We start from the raw sequence: 16408 nt of genomic DNA, 5'->3' as shown, positions 1-16408 counted from the left end.
TCCGTTCTCACATCGAAAATATTTATTTGCAAAATGTTCCAGAGGAAAAAGGAGGTTTGATGGTAAAATAAAGTGTTACAGGGAGGCCTTTTTAGTCAGTTAATAATAAAAAAAATAATATTTGATAAACCATGACAATCAACTGTCATAACATCAAATGAAGAATATATCTAACAATATAATCAGCTAAAATATATTTATATTTGTATGAAAATAATAAAGTTAATATGTTCTTATATAGTACATTGTTATGCTATTCAAATTGTATTTCTATTATACTTGTATTGGTTGAAGCCAGTCAAATGATGATAATGATAATAATAATGATAACGATAATGATAGTTATGAAGATAATGATAATAATAATAATATAAAAAAAAAATATATATATATATATATATATTATAATAACATTAATATATGATAATATATAAATTAGTTATACAATAATGATACACAAAAATACAACAATAATGAAAATGATAATAAGAATAATAATCATAATAATAATTTGAAAAAAGGATAGTGAGATAAATTGTGGGATAAATACACAGCAGCATTAGCTTCAGCTATTCTATTCTATAGATACTCTATTGTAGGATTCAACTCTATTGTTCAAATTCATCAACCCCCCTCATAACAATATGAAAATATAGATCATTTTAGACAGACAATTTCCTGTATTATCACATGGTAGCATACTTTGCAGCCTTGCTCTGTCATATGATGCAGAATCCACGGCATTCTGTGCAACGGGAGCAAAGCTTATCTCTTTATATATACTGTATATGTATGTATATATGTATATAGACATATGTATATATGTGACCCACCGCATACTAAGGTACATTTGGTGGCTTTCAACTTTTTTTTTTCACATCGTTTGAAAGTGGAGAATAAGAGCTTCCAAACAAGGTGTCACTTGTGCAAATCAAGAAAATATTTTTGAAGCTATGACTTAAGGGTGTGGCAAACTGTTATTCTGAGATAATCACCTCCAAAGTTTTCCCCATACCAGGGATTTCCCCATACATATTCAGCCAGGTCCCAGAATGCAAATGGGTTGGCGGACAAACAGAGCCTCGCTAGTTGTCACATGGTGACTTGAGACCCTGCCGAATGGTGACTTGGCACCCTGCTGAATGGGGCAATCTCTGCATTGTTCTTATGTTTTGAGGGACTGTTGAACAGCGTCATCGACACATATCTGTTGTTTTTAAAAAAGCTTCTATTTAACAGTAAGAATATACATGTTTTATAAAAGTGGATTTACTCAGGAGTTTAAAAGTGCCGACAACACAACAAAATGTAGAGTCTATCAATAATATGAGTCTCGAAAATCAGCCTCGGAGTGTCACTTAATATATAAATGTGCGTATGCCAAATATCTTCAAAGTTGTTGGAGTTATTATGTGGGCTAACCCTAGCCCTACCCCAGCTACACTCAGAGCCTGTTTGGGCCTCTTTTGATTTTCTTTTTACCCCTGACTGCATTTGCAGGTCAACTTGAGAATATTGTGCATTACTATTTGTTCATGATCTGCATCACCAACCTCAGCGGACTTCATCACATCATCAACTTCTTCCATTGTAACAACAGGCGTATCGTCGGTCTTCTCCAGTGGTTCTTGAAAATATTCCTTTTCATCGTCAGATTCAGATTGAAATCCGCTGTTTGAAATGTTCTCCAAGTTCAGAGTAATATCACATTCAGCATCGCTGTCGTTCTCCACGTCGCTGTGGGAGAACTGACTCTCATCATGGAAAATGAAGCCCAGTACGCGCTGCTTACACTGACTTGGATCTATCGCACTGGTCAGATGAAGGTCCCAAATATGACTCAGAGCTTCCTCCACCTGCTTCACCTCATCCATAACGATACGGAGAAGAACGTTTTCACAGACAAGTGAAACCGGATCCTCGTCTTGTTCAAACAAGTGACGTCAGCGTGACTTCTTCGTTGGTATACGCCCCCTCCACAATGATGTCCCTGTGTGTGTGTGTGTGTGTGTGTGTGTGTGTAAAAGTACTACGATTTAATGGTTGAACTCTATCAAAACAGTTTCACATTGTGACTTCACATCACATGGAATATGGAGGAATGATCTTCACCTGGACTCTCACTTTAAAGGAAACCATCAATCGGCGTTATTCAGCGCTGTTCAGCGTCTTGGTAAGTGAGCTGCGTTTCCCATGTCATCTGACGGGAATATTTAACTCCACGGTTTAAAATTTTTCTACCATTCAGAAAACAAACACGGTTCTGAAAATACGTTGAGATAAAAAAAAACCACAAAGGAACATGAATCTGGAAAAATCAAATTTTCCTTCAAGAAATGTTTTTTTCAACTTATTTGGTGCTCCTGGCCATTTTAGAAATGCTCGAGATGGCGGCTTTTGCTGCAGTGGGTCAAATGTGCGCGTATATATTTATATTTAAAATTAACTCACAATAGCCCTTAAAAGACTGACAATAGAGGCCTTGCTCTGAATGAATGTAGTTCTCTTTCTTCCAGCCTGGCTGCCTGTGACCATTGGTTACCACTTTCAAAAGAAAACGCCCAATTTCTGTGCCTTGGTAGAGCAGGTACAACATCGGAAAATTATGAAATTACTGTTCCACTCTGACTTATTTACAAGATCCAGTAATCTGAAACCAAGAGTAGACTTGTGTCTCTTCACCTCACTCTGTAGAGGTGTTTATATAAGGTCATTTCAATGCAGTGGCGTGAATCCTATCCATGAGTCATTGGGCTGCATGGATACATTGCCAGTGAATCAGAGCGGGCAAAACTGAGGTACAATTCAAGTGTATTTGTGAGAAAGCTGGTATACCTGGAGCTCCACTTGGGCCGGTGGTCAGTGAGTCTGTCTGTTCTTTCTCCATCACACCTGTCTGTCAATTTTTCTGTGCCTCCGCTGGCTTCTTCTTGCTGCTCTTATTGAAGAAGGAAGGACGAAATCTATTTTGCAAGAGCACACTGGCCAGGACAGGCAGCAGCACAATTTATAGGGTGGCACAAATATATATATTTTTTATAACAATTCACAATGAAGATGAATAATAAATGACGGCCATAAAATATCATAAAATATTATAAAATATCAAAAATATTCATCAATATCCGTCACAAGTCGTCAACATCAGGGATCAAACGGGCGCAATATGAATCAGTCAAAACATCAACAGCCAGATGTGCCTGTGGCCTCCAAGTCATTTAGAATTACTTGAAATGCATCCAGAGAGACCAGCTCCCGAAAAATCAGGTCATGTTGCAACTGATTCCAAGCAGAGGGAGCAGCATGTTTTAACGCCCCTTCTCCCAATTCAGTACGGACTTTAGGTGCAGATAGTAGTAGTAACTCCTGGGAGCGAAGACAAAATCTTTCTATACTTTTCTGAAGGACCTAGATCCGTAGGTAAGATGGAAGCAGACCAAGAATATCCTTATAAATAACAATGTGGCAATGGTGGAGACTACGGTTGGACAAGGCAGAGCATCCTCCCAGAGCACACAAAGAAGAATGAGTAAGGACTTCAAAATGGGAAATAAACCTCAGTGCTCCATGGTGTTCAGTAACCAGCGCCTATAGGTGTTGTGAAAATGCATTCATGTATATAACATCTCACTAGTCCAGCACAGTCATAAAAGTGGAGCAATAATTTTCCTTTTGGCCTCCAAGGAAAAGCAAGACTCGTTTGTAAAAGAAAAACCCAATGTCAAATTCAGTTTTTTCACCAATTGCCGCATGTGAGGCTGAAAAGAGGGTGAATCATCAATTTCAATTCCTAGACATTTGTATTGAGATACAGACTCAATTGCTGAGCCCTGGAAGGTGGCGACAGATGGAAGTTTCAGTGGCTTTGATTTTGCGGATGAAAACATCACAAGTTTTGTCTTTAAAACAAGTTTTAAAACACACAAAGTACGTTGTGCAATATTAAAAGGAAATTGTAGCTGACGAAGAGCCTGGTTGGGGGAAGACGCAGAGCAGTATACCACCGTATCATCTGCGTAAAAGTGGACGTTTGCGTTGGAAACATTTTGATCAAGACTGTTGATGTAAGAATACAAGGGATCCTTGGACCGATCCCTGGGGCACGCCCTTGGATCCACTAAGGGAGCTAGAAGTAAAACCTTCCGCTGCACACACTAAGATCTTGGCTTCAATACTGCATGATGCACAGTATCAAAAGCATTAAATAGGTCATTGAAAAGGGCTGTACAATGTTGCTTGTCTATAACTCAATAAAATAGTTTGCTGCTTTTTGGGCCGATGTAAGTTGTGCTATGTTTTTACCTAAAACTTGATTGAAAATCAGATAAGATATTGTTAGCGATCAAAAACTCTTTCAGTTGTCCACTCACAAGGGATTCCAGAACCTTAACATGGGCGGACAGTTTGGAGATGGGCCTGTAACTGTTTAAGTGATAAAACAAGCTGCTAGCTCTAGGAAGTAGGAATCCTAGTTATCAGGATCTGCCGATTTTCTGGTGTCTAAAGGTTTGAGGGCTGTGTGCACCTCACCACGACTGTAACCGATTAAAAGGAAAGGATTGACTCACCGTCACATGTCAGAACAAACGGTAGTGGAATTTTCACGAGTAATGTTGAGATAGTCAAACAAGGACCCAGAAGCAATGAAACCCTCATTCAAACAAGCAAGCATTTCAGCTCCATCAGAGATTTGAGGAAGCTGCCATTTTTTATTTCCAGCTAAGGATTTAATAGTCCTCTGAATTTGAAGGGATTGTTTCGATTGTTTGAAGTTTCGGCTAGGAAATGGTCAGCTTTGGCTTTTGAAATTGCAGCTGTGCATGCATTGCGCCTGCATGCCAGTGCGAATCACGGTTTGTTCTCCTGGCTCTTGCTTGTACCACATTGTGCTCCTGAAGTGCGCTAGACTACTAAGTACTACTAAGACTACTACTAAGTACTTTCTGAAGGGAGCAGGCTTGTCAACAACTTCAGTAAAATGTCATCAAATAATTTGTAGGTATTTTCAAGGTCAGCAATAAGGTTAAATTTCTGCCAGTCAAGTTAAACAGGTCATGAAAAAACCCATGTTTATGACGATGTGTGCCTTGCTTTTGGGAATTTTTGTATATCTAAACATGGCAACAACACAGTGGTCAGTAATTAGGTCATTTAGGTAGGTATTATTTCAGTAGGTATGACTTATTTCAATGTAGCTAATTTAATCAAGTTACTGTAGGGATAGGTTAAGACTTGTAGCAAATTAACATGTCCTTTAGCAGAGGTTAGGGTTAGTGAGGAAACGCCCTGTGCAACAGGGCGGCATCGTGCATATGATTTGACTTAAAGCGGTGTGACTCTAAATAAAACAATACATATATTTTTGTGCCTCCTGAACAGGTTACTTATGGGAGATAACTTTACATTTACATTTACATTAAGTCATTTATCAGACGCTTTTATCCAAAGCGACTTACAAGGGAGAATAACATTCGAGCTACATTGCGACAGAGACTTTACCTTAGTTTTTGCACGATGCATAAAAAAAGACAGATAATGACAACTGTTTAGTTACTGTTAAGTAACTACATGCTTGAGGCACGAAACTTCGCACAATTGATACAGTCATGAATGGAACAACTAAAAGCATCGAAAAGCAGTCCTCCTAATATTATAAGCTTAGCTGTAAACATTTGTTGGTTTACTAGACTCGCCGGTTGTGAAGTCCAGCCTCCGGAGGCATCCCAGCTGTGTTGCGGCTGTACAGAAATAGTACTGCCTCTTAAAAAAAAAAAAAAAGGGAAGTTGGCGGAAGGACAGAGGAGACGGCTGACTGACTGAAACTAACGGCCCGCTGTATCAGAAGTTTCCCGATTATGTGGCTGCTGTGAAACAACCAGGTATCACTGTGTTGTGTTTCCAACGCTCTAAAGCGTCGGCTCTTTTTTCAACAGGAAGAAAGCCCCAAAGCTTCACGAGGTGTCGCCCGCCCATCGCAACCAAACAGGCAATTACTACTGGGGTGGCCGATAGGGTGGCCAGACATCGCCCCTTGCCACCCCGCAAATCTCCACTTGCCTCTACTCTACCTCTACTCTACTTCTTCTCTACCTCTATTCCATTTCTCCTGTACGCTACTCTACCTCTACTCTACTCCTTCTCTACCTCTACTTTACCTCTACCTCTCCCTCTCTACTGTACTTATTCTCTATATCTACTTTTCTTCCTCTCTATCTCCTCTTTCCAGTTCAGCACTGTTTCAAGAATTTCAATCTGAATTAATCATTTCCTGGTTGAGGTCAAAGGTCACCTGTGTCGTCCTTGCATGTGAATTCATATTCTAGCCACTATTAATGCTTGTTTTCATAAAGTCAGAATCCATTTTGGATTCATACGTGGGTGCACCTCCTCATGGACGGGTAACTGGAGTCCAATGCACAATGACAGGGAAGAGGGACGTTCTATTCATCTATTTACCGCCCGATATCATCCCTCCGTCCTGACAGAGGGGTGGAGCTGGTGGGCCAAGGCACGAGAAGGGGACGTAGGGGACGCATGTTAAACATGGAGGGGACGACCGGATCATATTAAAATGGGGGAGGAAGAGGAGGAGGAGGACTCCACAATATGAAGGGCACATGTCGGCCTGGTGGCTTAATGGCCGCCACGCCCACCCAGCGAGGCGGAGTGCATGCTGAGCTCCATCATCCGCCCATTCAGCTTTCATTTGGACTTTTTAGCCGCTCAGCAGTTTGTCAATTTACATGTCAATTCAGATGGCCACGTTGTCGGTGCGTTGTTGGCGCGTTGTCGACGTGTTGGTGGCGGATTGTTGCCGTGGTGATGAGAGGAGTTAAGACTCGGCAGGAATCCCTCGCTCAGAGTTTGACACCTATCCCTTCAACCTCTGGAGTCCCTTTTTACCGTTACTATTCTCTTTGTTCCGCAGCGATATCAACTTTCTGACCCCCTAACACACGGAAACGACATTTTCTCACGACGATTTATCATTTTGTCAATTTAAAAAAAATGGTAGCTCTGTCGCTGCCAGCAGACAGATACCAAAGAAAAATAGGAGTCTGGAAAGTCTATGGACGACCTCGGGGACACTTCAGGAAGCTTTGTTTTCTGATTGTTTCAATGTGAGAAAATGTCGTTCATGGTTATTCAAGGGGTCAAAGGTGAGGGACTGAGCATTTTAAATGACCCGCAGATCCCAACACTATTTGTCAGTTTACCTGTACGACATAAGGAACACAAACACAGTATATCCAAATTATATTTAAAAAGGCAATGTGTCAGAAAATGTAAATGGTATAGTGGAATGTTCGATTGGATTGTAAACTTTGAAATTAGATTTTAAACTTTTTTCTTATATAGTATATCACATAATAGAATGACATCATTCATTATTTGAATTCCAATTATATTTGTATATATTTGTATTCATGATTATCTATATATATATATATACAGTATCAATGTATATATGTATATATATACAGTATCAATATATATCTGTATATATATAAGTATATTTATAATATATATGGGTGTGCATGTGTATATACTGTATATTTTGCATATTTTTACATTTTTGCATTTTCCTATATTTTAAAACGGAAATTGTGTAAATAATACATGGTTTCCTGTAATATCTTGCAAATATATTATAACAATTATCTGAACATGATACATATTTCAAACACATTTCAGTGTGTGTGTGTGTGTGTGTGTGTGTGTGTGTGTGTATGTGTGTGTGTGTGTTTGTGGCTGACATCATGACATCCTGCCTGTGTTGAGTCTCCACTGAGAGAGGAGATAAGGGGTGGTGTTGGGGTCTTGGGTGGTGTTGTATTTGTTAGCAGTCTGCGTGGTGGGTGGGGTTTCGCTGTGATAGTGTCGGTGTAATGGGTAGAGACGGAGCAGCTACAGTATCATATTATTCATTCCACTCTGACATCCTTATTCTCTGTAATCGATGATGCAACGCTTGCACGAGGTGCATCAATAAGACGCCACCAGTGCCTTATGAATATTCTAATGAATATGCTGATCAGTTGACTTTAAATTTTTTAATGCTTTAGTAACCGTTCAAAAATAAGATTGACTGGAATGAGGTGGTATTGGAAACAACAGCCTGGGTTCCGGAATCATCCCAAACTCATTTCTGAAAAACTCTGCAGTGAGATCAAAGGCGCACCACCCGACAGGGGCTGTCTTCAGATACACCATTTCTTTCTGCGGTGCTCAACGTGGGGTCTGGGATCCCCCCGGGGGTCCCTCAGGGGATTCCAGGGGGTCCCTCACAAAATGACGAATAGTTCAAACTTCCACATTATTTCCCTTCAGTGTGCGCTGAGTGTTTGGATCCTGGTTTGACTGTTTTGCCGGAACTAGAGGAGAGTCCCTGAAACATCTCACATTAAAGGTCCTCAGACTGGACTTCCATTTTGTCCTCATTTGGGGGAAAAAATGGGATCGCTTTGGAGGCAAATCCACCCAGGGCAAAATGGGACCACACTCGGGATTAGATAGGTCCCCATTTTGAGGCAGAATCCATTGCGGACTAAATTCATGGGTGACTGAACGGACCCGTTTGGGGAATAAATGGGATCAATCGTGTGCGTCGCCTAATTTCTACCAAATGAAGGATCCTTGATGTGGAAGGATTGGAATCACTGCTCTCCCTTTGTGATGACTCGTTAGGATCAGTGGACCCGATGGATCAAGCGACGGAGCCGGAACCCAAACTTCCCGGGACCGACCTGAGCGCACTCCACAGAACGACTGAAGTAAGAAAACACAGGTATTTTAAAATTCTCTTTCAAAATGGAACGTGTGTAGATGATGAGCTGAGCGTCCTGATCCACTTCACGGGGGTTTAAAGCACATCCTGGTTGAATCAATCCACCCATCTCCACCTGGCTCTCTGCTTCTAAAACTGCACAAATAACCTTCAGGTATCTTCCGAAGATGATAATAAATCCTAAAAAATATATAGCAAATCATCCCCCTGACAAGCCCCCCCCCCGCCATTTCTGCAGGAAAAACAAATTGTATCAGGGTTTTTCTTTCCTCGCGAAAAGTGCTTTTCACGCCGGTCTAATAGAGGTTCTGCTGCTGCCGACAGCAGACGTTTGAGGAGAGAAAATCCTCCCCCGTCTCCCCCCTCCTCCGCCTCCACCTCCTGACTCCCTCCGTCCTTATCAGCGGGAGGGAGATTGAAACTTTGAATTGGGTTTATCGTATCAATTGTCCGGTGACATTCACTGTTTCGCCGATGCTGTCATTGCTGCCGTCAAGGAAAAAATAAATAAATCAAGAACGGAAACAAAAAGTTACCGAGGCCTCGAGGCGCAGGGCGGGGGGGGGGGGGTCAGAAAAAAAGTCATTTGGGCAAAATCCAAACCACTCGCAATACACAGGATAATACGTAACACGATGCTGCAGAGCCCAAGCCAAAAAAAAAGAGAAATCAATTCCAAGTTCTCCTGGAAAATGAAACAGTGTTGAAGCAGATTCATCACGTCCCTCAAAGCCACGGTAGCTTCCGCTCCTGATGGGGGCTCCGCTCCTGATGGGGGCTCCGCTCCTGATGGGGGCTCCGCTCCTGATGGGGGCTGCACTTCTTGTCCAGTCACTCGCTTGCTTTCATTTAGTCGCGGTAACGACAGTCAGAAGGTTGAGCTCTTTATGAATGGAATTTTCACAATAATCATTAAATTTTGTAATTATTATTATTATTATTAGTAGTAGTAGTAGTATTTATTTTAACAATTGCGTATGTATTAAATTATTCTAAAATTATTTTATCAGTATTATCAGCACAATTCTCTCAAATATTTTTTTCGTGAACAAAAATAATTTTGAAACTTCTATTGCTGGATAGGAAATGAATCATTCGCTATGAATTACTCACTCGCTATAAAATGAATCGTCCGATACATAATGAATAGTTTGTTATGAAATGAATCATCATACACACAATACGAAACATATTGTGTGTAACCACCAGGTGCGTTGCATTGACATTTCACTGCATATATGTATGAAAGTATGTATATGTATGAAAGTATGTATATGTATGTGACGAATAAACCTCTTGAATCTTGAATCATTCGCGACGAATCATTAGTTTTCTTCAAAATGAATCGTTTATGACTGATTCGTTGGCTACAAATGACTCCTTCTCCACAAAATGAATCATTCGATACGAAATGAATTGTTTGCTTGAAAAAAGATTTGTTCGTTGTGATTGGTTCGTTTGCAATGTATGACTTGAACACAGGACGCAACGAAAACAGCAGCGAGGACTTAAAAGGAACCCATCCATCGGGTCTTCACCACTTTTCAATTGAACATTGATTCCACTTCCAAACCGATGACGAAGGAGGAAGAACTCATGTCTAGAAAGCTCTTTTTACCACGACGATCAAACACTTTCTCTTTGGCAACATTCTGCAATGGAGAAGAAAACAGTCGACCCTGCTCTTTGAGCCCAAAGTCAAAACAAACAGACGTCAGTCCAAAAAACACACAAATATAATATTATTGCATTTTATAAGTAATATGAATATACATAGAAATGATATATGGAAAAAAATGACTAAATATGAGTTATTTTTAATTGAAGTTGTTTATAAATTGTTCTTTAAATTATAAAAGCAATTAAACTATAATAAAAAAAAGCGTCAATCGATCACCAAACATCAGCCAATGAGATGGTGGCGAGATTTGAATGAAGTCAAACACATATTGAACACTCCAATCATCTCCACACCTACAGTGCATTATGGGTGAAGGGCCTGGGGGGCCAGAGATTAGCAGCTCCTCCCCCAGAAGGAGCATCACCGTGTGGGCTGAGTCGGCTGCTTTTAAGCCTTAATATTTATTTATCAGCTCAAAAACTGACATGTCTACGTACGCACTGAAACCAAACGAGTGTCCCTTTCTGTAGTAATAATAATAATGATAATAATGATGATGATAATAATAATAATAATGATAATAATAATAATAATGAAAATAATATTAATAATAATAGTAATAATAATAGTAGTAGTAATAGTTGTAGAAATAATAACAATAACAATATTATATAATAATAATAATAATAATAATAATAATAATAATAATAATAATGATAAAAACAATAAAAGTAATAATAATAATAATAGTAGTAATAGTTGTATAAATAATAATAATAATAATAATAGTAGTAGCAGTAGTAGTACTAATAATAGGTCAAACTTATCTGTTATTTATCCTTCCAGGCTCTCCGTGATAAACTGCTACAGCGGCAGAAAGACTGGATAATCCAGCGCTAAGCCTCTGTGTGGCTGATTCTATTTTATTTGTTATATCCTAGTTTGAGCATCCGTTTCCTGTGTATATCTGCTTAAACCGGCCGTTAAAATGTGGGTGTCTCGGGGTGGGGAGCCGGAATGGAAATAAAAATAAATAAACGTCCCAGGGTGGCAAAAGTTAACAAGCTCCGTGCTCTGCTTCCTCGCAGCCGCCGCCGAGGTGCCAAAGTAGCACTTAACCCCCAGGGGATTGTGGGAGAAACAGTGTGGGGTCGTTAACAAGCAGCTACCGTCCTGTTTTGGAAGTATAGGAGATATATATCGGCACTAACACACTCCACAGAATGAGCGTGAAATGAGAGAGATTCTGCGGTGAAATGGGAAATGAAGTTGCTTAATCCACAATTTTGTATTATTAGTATTTTATTTTTATTTTTTTAACTGAGTATTACAGACTCATTTTTGTAACGCAGCTAGCCACGCCACCTGAAAATCTGCCATCGCTGGATGTGTTGCAGGTGACGTCACAAAGGGGAGACGGGACAGAGCGAGTGCTGCAGTCAACAGCGCCTTGTCGTCTTTCTTTTATTCTACATTTACATTTATTTCCCACTTCCACACTCGTACGAAACCAAGAAGCTGAAGGTGACTTTATTTAGTAAAAACTGAATTTATCAGTGTAAATATTCTTTACGTCTAGATAATATATCCTCAACATAGTATACTGTATGTATATATACACTACTCACAAAAGGTTAGGGATATTGGGCTTTCGGGTGAAATCTCAGGATGAAGTTTAAATGCACTAAAACCTTTACAGGTGAACTTAATTTGACCTTCTGTCAACTTTTGAATGCACACGTCCAACTGTTCAATGTTTCAGTACTTTTTGCACAACTTGCTGTTCTCTAACAAGGAGCTGAACGGAAAAATTCACAACAGGTGTTTGATCCATGAATGGACCAATACATTTCCTGGTTCAATTAGAGTTGGTATTTAAAGTCCTCTTCATCATGCTGTTCACACGTTGACATCATGAGACCAAGACCACACCAACAACTGATCAACAGCACCTCGCCTGGCGAGGCTTCAAACAGGATGTTGTCAGAGGGAAGTGGCCACTGAGCTTAGAGTGTCACAGAGTGTCATCAGCAGGTTGCAACAGAGATACAGAGACTAGAAGAGTCACAGAAAGGCATAGAAGTGGACGTCCTTTGGCCACATCCCACACTGATGAGCGCTTCATTGTGACGGTGCCCTGAGGAACCGCAGGATGATGCCACTCAACTCCAGGCACATTAAAGGGAGGTGAGAGGCACCAAGTGTCACGTCAGACCATTCAAAACCGTTGACATCAGCGTGGTCTGCGTGCTAGACCACCTGCAAGGGCACCTGACCACACCACCAGGCACAGGCATCATGGTCTTGCAGGGGCCATGGAGCGTTGACGCTGGACGAGGGACCAGGGGCCTCAGTGCTGTTCTCTGATGAAAGTCGATTCACGTGGAGCAGAAATGATGGAGACGTCAAGGAGAGCGCTACGCATCAGCCACTGTCACCAGACCAGCCTTTGGTGGTGGTGGTGTTACAGTGTGGGCAGGTGTGTCTAGTCAATACAGAACTGTCCTACACTTTGTGAATGGTACAGTGACAAGCCCATACTACCTGAATGACATCATTCATCCAGTCATTGTGCCCCTGCATGAACAACACAGGCCTCATTTCATCTTCATGGACGACAATGCTCCAGCTCATGGAGGTGGCATCAATAGGGAACGGCTGCTGGAGACTGGGGCACCTCAAATGGAGTGGCCTGCACTTTCTCCAGACCTGAATCCCATAGAAAACGTATGGGATCAGCTGAGTGGCCGTGTAGAGGCTCCTAACTCTGTACCCCAGAACCTCAATGACCTGAGGGCCCCCTTCAAGAAGAGTGGGGGGCCAGGCCTCAGCAGACAATAAGTTGACTTGTGAACAGCATGAGACGTCCTTGTCAAGCTGTAGCTGATGCTCAAGGGCACATGACAAGTTATTGAGACGTTGACATTTGTTGTTGTGGTAAACCCACCACTGTTGTTGGCTTTTGTTTCAATACATTGTTTGAGATGAGGAAATCACCATTGAATCTTCTACTTAAATGCTCTACTTTCATCATATCATATCACTGGAGTGTCAACTTTTTATATTTTCCATAAATTTCACTCGAAAGCCAGATATCCCTAACTTATATATATATATGTATATATATATATATATATATATCTTTTTTTCCCCAAACCATCTTATCCATAAGCCCAAGATTGTAAATAATAAAAAAAACACCCAAAATATTGCTCTTTGCTGCATAGGTTTGGACATTGATGGGGGGACATTAAGCAGTGGGGTCTTGGGGTCGTGCATGGGGGGGTCTGGGGGTCGGGCATGGGGGGGTCTGGGGGTCGGGCATGGGGGGGTCTGGGGGTCAGGAAGCCTCGAGCGTCAACACTTGACTTCCTGCATTCTGGTGAATATTTATGCACTGATTTGTGCCTTTTCTGCATCAATTCATGGTGCAAATGTCTTTATTTATGCAAAGAAAAACAACACAACATTCAGGCACCGGGTGACAATTCAAATAAAATGGAATATAAAGCAGTGAAGCTCTCAGGCATTCTGTTTTGCTTCTAAATATTTATTCTCCTGTAGATCAACTTTTCCTATTTAATATGATCCCGCTGAGGCCACCAGCCTGCACAGGCAGGATTCACCCTCCTCTGCTCCTCTGTTCGGGGAGGTTTCCTCTTTAAATGTGCACTTGGATGCCTACTCACCTCAATGATCAATTGATCAGAAAAATAACATTTAAAACATCACATAACTCTGCCACTGAAGCTGACTGAAAACACATTTTGGCTCCCCGATCGCTCCCTCTCCATGCGCAATGCACAATTTGCGTCCCCGTCTCTCTCTGCATTTTTCCTGTGGGTGCTCCACCTCCTTCGTAAATCCTGGGGTGGAATTTCACTTTGTGAACCTGGATTTTCTAGAAATGTAACGTTGGGCTGCGTTGCCCATGTTTTCCTCTGTAATGAGATGATGAACCTTAAAGTCACTAAAACATGATGTACTTGAAAATAGCTTCTCAAAGTCAAGAGTGACTCAAATTAACCAATTGCCAACCTGGGGGGGGCTGCAGAACAGATCTCCAATTTCAGTTATAACTCAGGACAATCGAAGGAAGCCGAGTTTTAACAGAACGACCTTGAGAAAGAGCTTGTTAACGTCTGAATGCTGCAATTAAGGTGGAGCAGCTGCCGCCCAGACACACCTGCAGATCAGCTCTTGATGGAGCAGACTGCAGCTCTCGATGGAGCAGACTGCAGCTGTGGACCAAAGCTGAACCCCAACCACAGACATATTCAATGCATCTCAAGGTGGTGAAACCATTCAAACAATGAATGGCCATTCCTTTCAGGAAACGTGTGTGATTAATCATGATTGATTGCAATTTTTAAATTTACCTAAATTTGACCCTAAAGATGTTTCTATTTAAAAAGCAGTGCATTGAGTTATGGTCACATTATGATTTGATTGTCAAGAACATTCAGACAAACAACCTTCATCATGTTGTATTTGATGGTATTTTCACAATGAATAAGCCTTTATGGTGCATGTTTCCTTTGCACTGGGTCAAACGAGCCTGTTTACATGAAATTCTATATTAAAACATGAAAAACAATACTATACAATACTACTACATAATAATGCAATACTGCTACTACTATAACAAAAACATAATTTCATAAAAATAAATACATAATATTAATTTTATAGTGGATCCCCTAAAATTACCAGAGAGAATTCCTAGGAGCTGTGGGGACTAGTTTGGGAATCCCCTTGGATAAGAAGCATATGAAACCCTGTTGTGTAACTTGTAGATGGTCCCCAACATACGTCTGTCTGTCTGTCTGTCTGTCTGTCTGTCTGTCTGTCTGTCTGCCCTTCAATCCCTGTCTAAATTGGAGACAGTCCCTAACTTGCCATTGAAACATACATGTCTGTCTGTCTGCCTGTCTGTCTGCCTGTCTTTTACAGGATATAATGCAATAGGGATGCTTTCCATTGAGATTAGAGGAGTATTCTGGGATGTTGATGGCGCCCCCTGTTGTCCTTACATAACTTCTTCTCCTCCGTCTCCAGATCTTTGTGTCTGTCTCTTTGCTTTTCTCGGTCCCCAGAGGTGTCTGCCTCCCCCACCAAACTCCACGTAGAGGACGTTTGGTGGGACGCGGCGTCTCCTCCATGCTAATGTCCTCCCTCCCTCCCTCCCTCCTTCCTTCCCTCCCTCCCTCCCTCCTTCCTTCCTCCCCTCCTTCCTTCCCCCCTTCCCTCCCTCCCTCCCTCCTTCCTTCCCTCCCTCCTTCCCTCCCTCCTTCCCTCCATCCCTCGCTCCCCCTCTCCTCCAGATTGATGGCTCAGCACTGCTTCTCATTGATCAGTCAGACACAATCTGCGTCTGGAATGAACCTGGGCTGGAGGGGGGGGTTATTTTGGGGGGCGCCCCCCCCCGGGCTATGCGACATGATCATTCCATCGATCAGTCGCTCTCTTTCAACTTATCTGTGTAAATACTTTGTGACCTTTTTGCTGCAACTTCTGAAAAGAAAAGAAAATGTTTGATTTCATACATTTCATTATTTATTTATCTGTTTATTGATCTGTCAGCAAATCTACATGGATGGACGGAAAGACGGACGGACAAATAGATTATAGATAAGATAGGCAGTGTGAGTGTGATTTTGTTTTTGTTTTATTTCTATAGATATATATATATATATATATATAGATGTTTATCTTGTTTTTAATTTGTTTATTTGAAAATGTGCCCGAACAGAGATTACAAACGGAGTCAGAACCTGCGTGACTCTAAAAAGGTAAATTTAGCAGCGCGAGGTGAAGAGAGGACACAAGTGTTGTGGCTCTAACCGACACCAAATGAGTCCCAAACAGAGTGAAGGGTTATTCAGCTTCTACCAGAATAAAAAGAATGGAGATTTCCTGTGGGAATCAATTCCATGTTCATTTTTAACTGTATCCAATAATATCTCAACATAGTTACATAAAAAGAAAGAGAGAGAATA

The sequence above is a fragment of the Zeus faber genome (assembly GCF_960531495.2).
Source record: "Zeus faber genome assembly, chromosome: 19".
Taxonomy (NCBI): domain Eukaryota; kingdom Metazoa; phylum Chordata; class Actinopteri; order Zeiformes; family Zeidae; genus Zeus; species Zeus faber.
The sequence above is the reverse complement of the archived record's forward strand: the minus strand, read 5'-3'. Positions refer to the sequence as shown.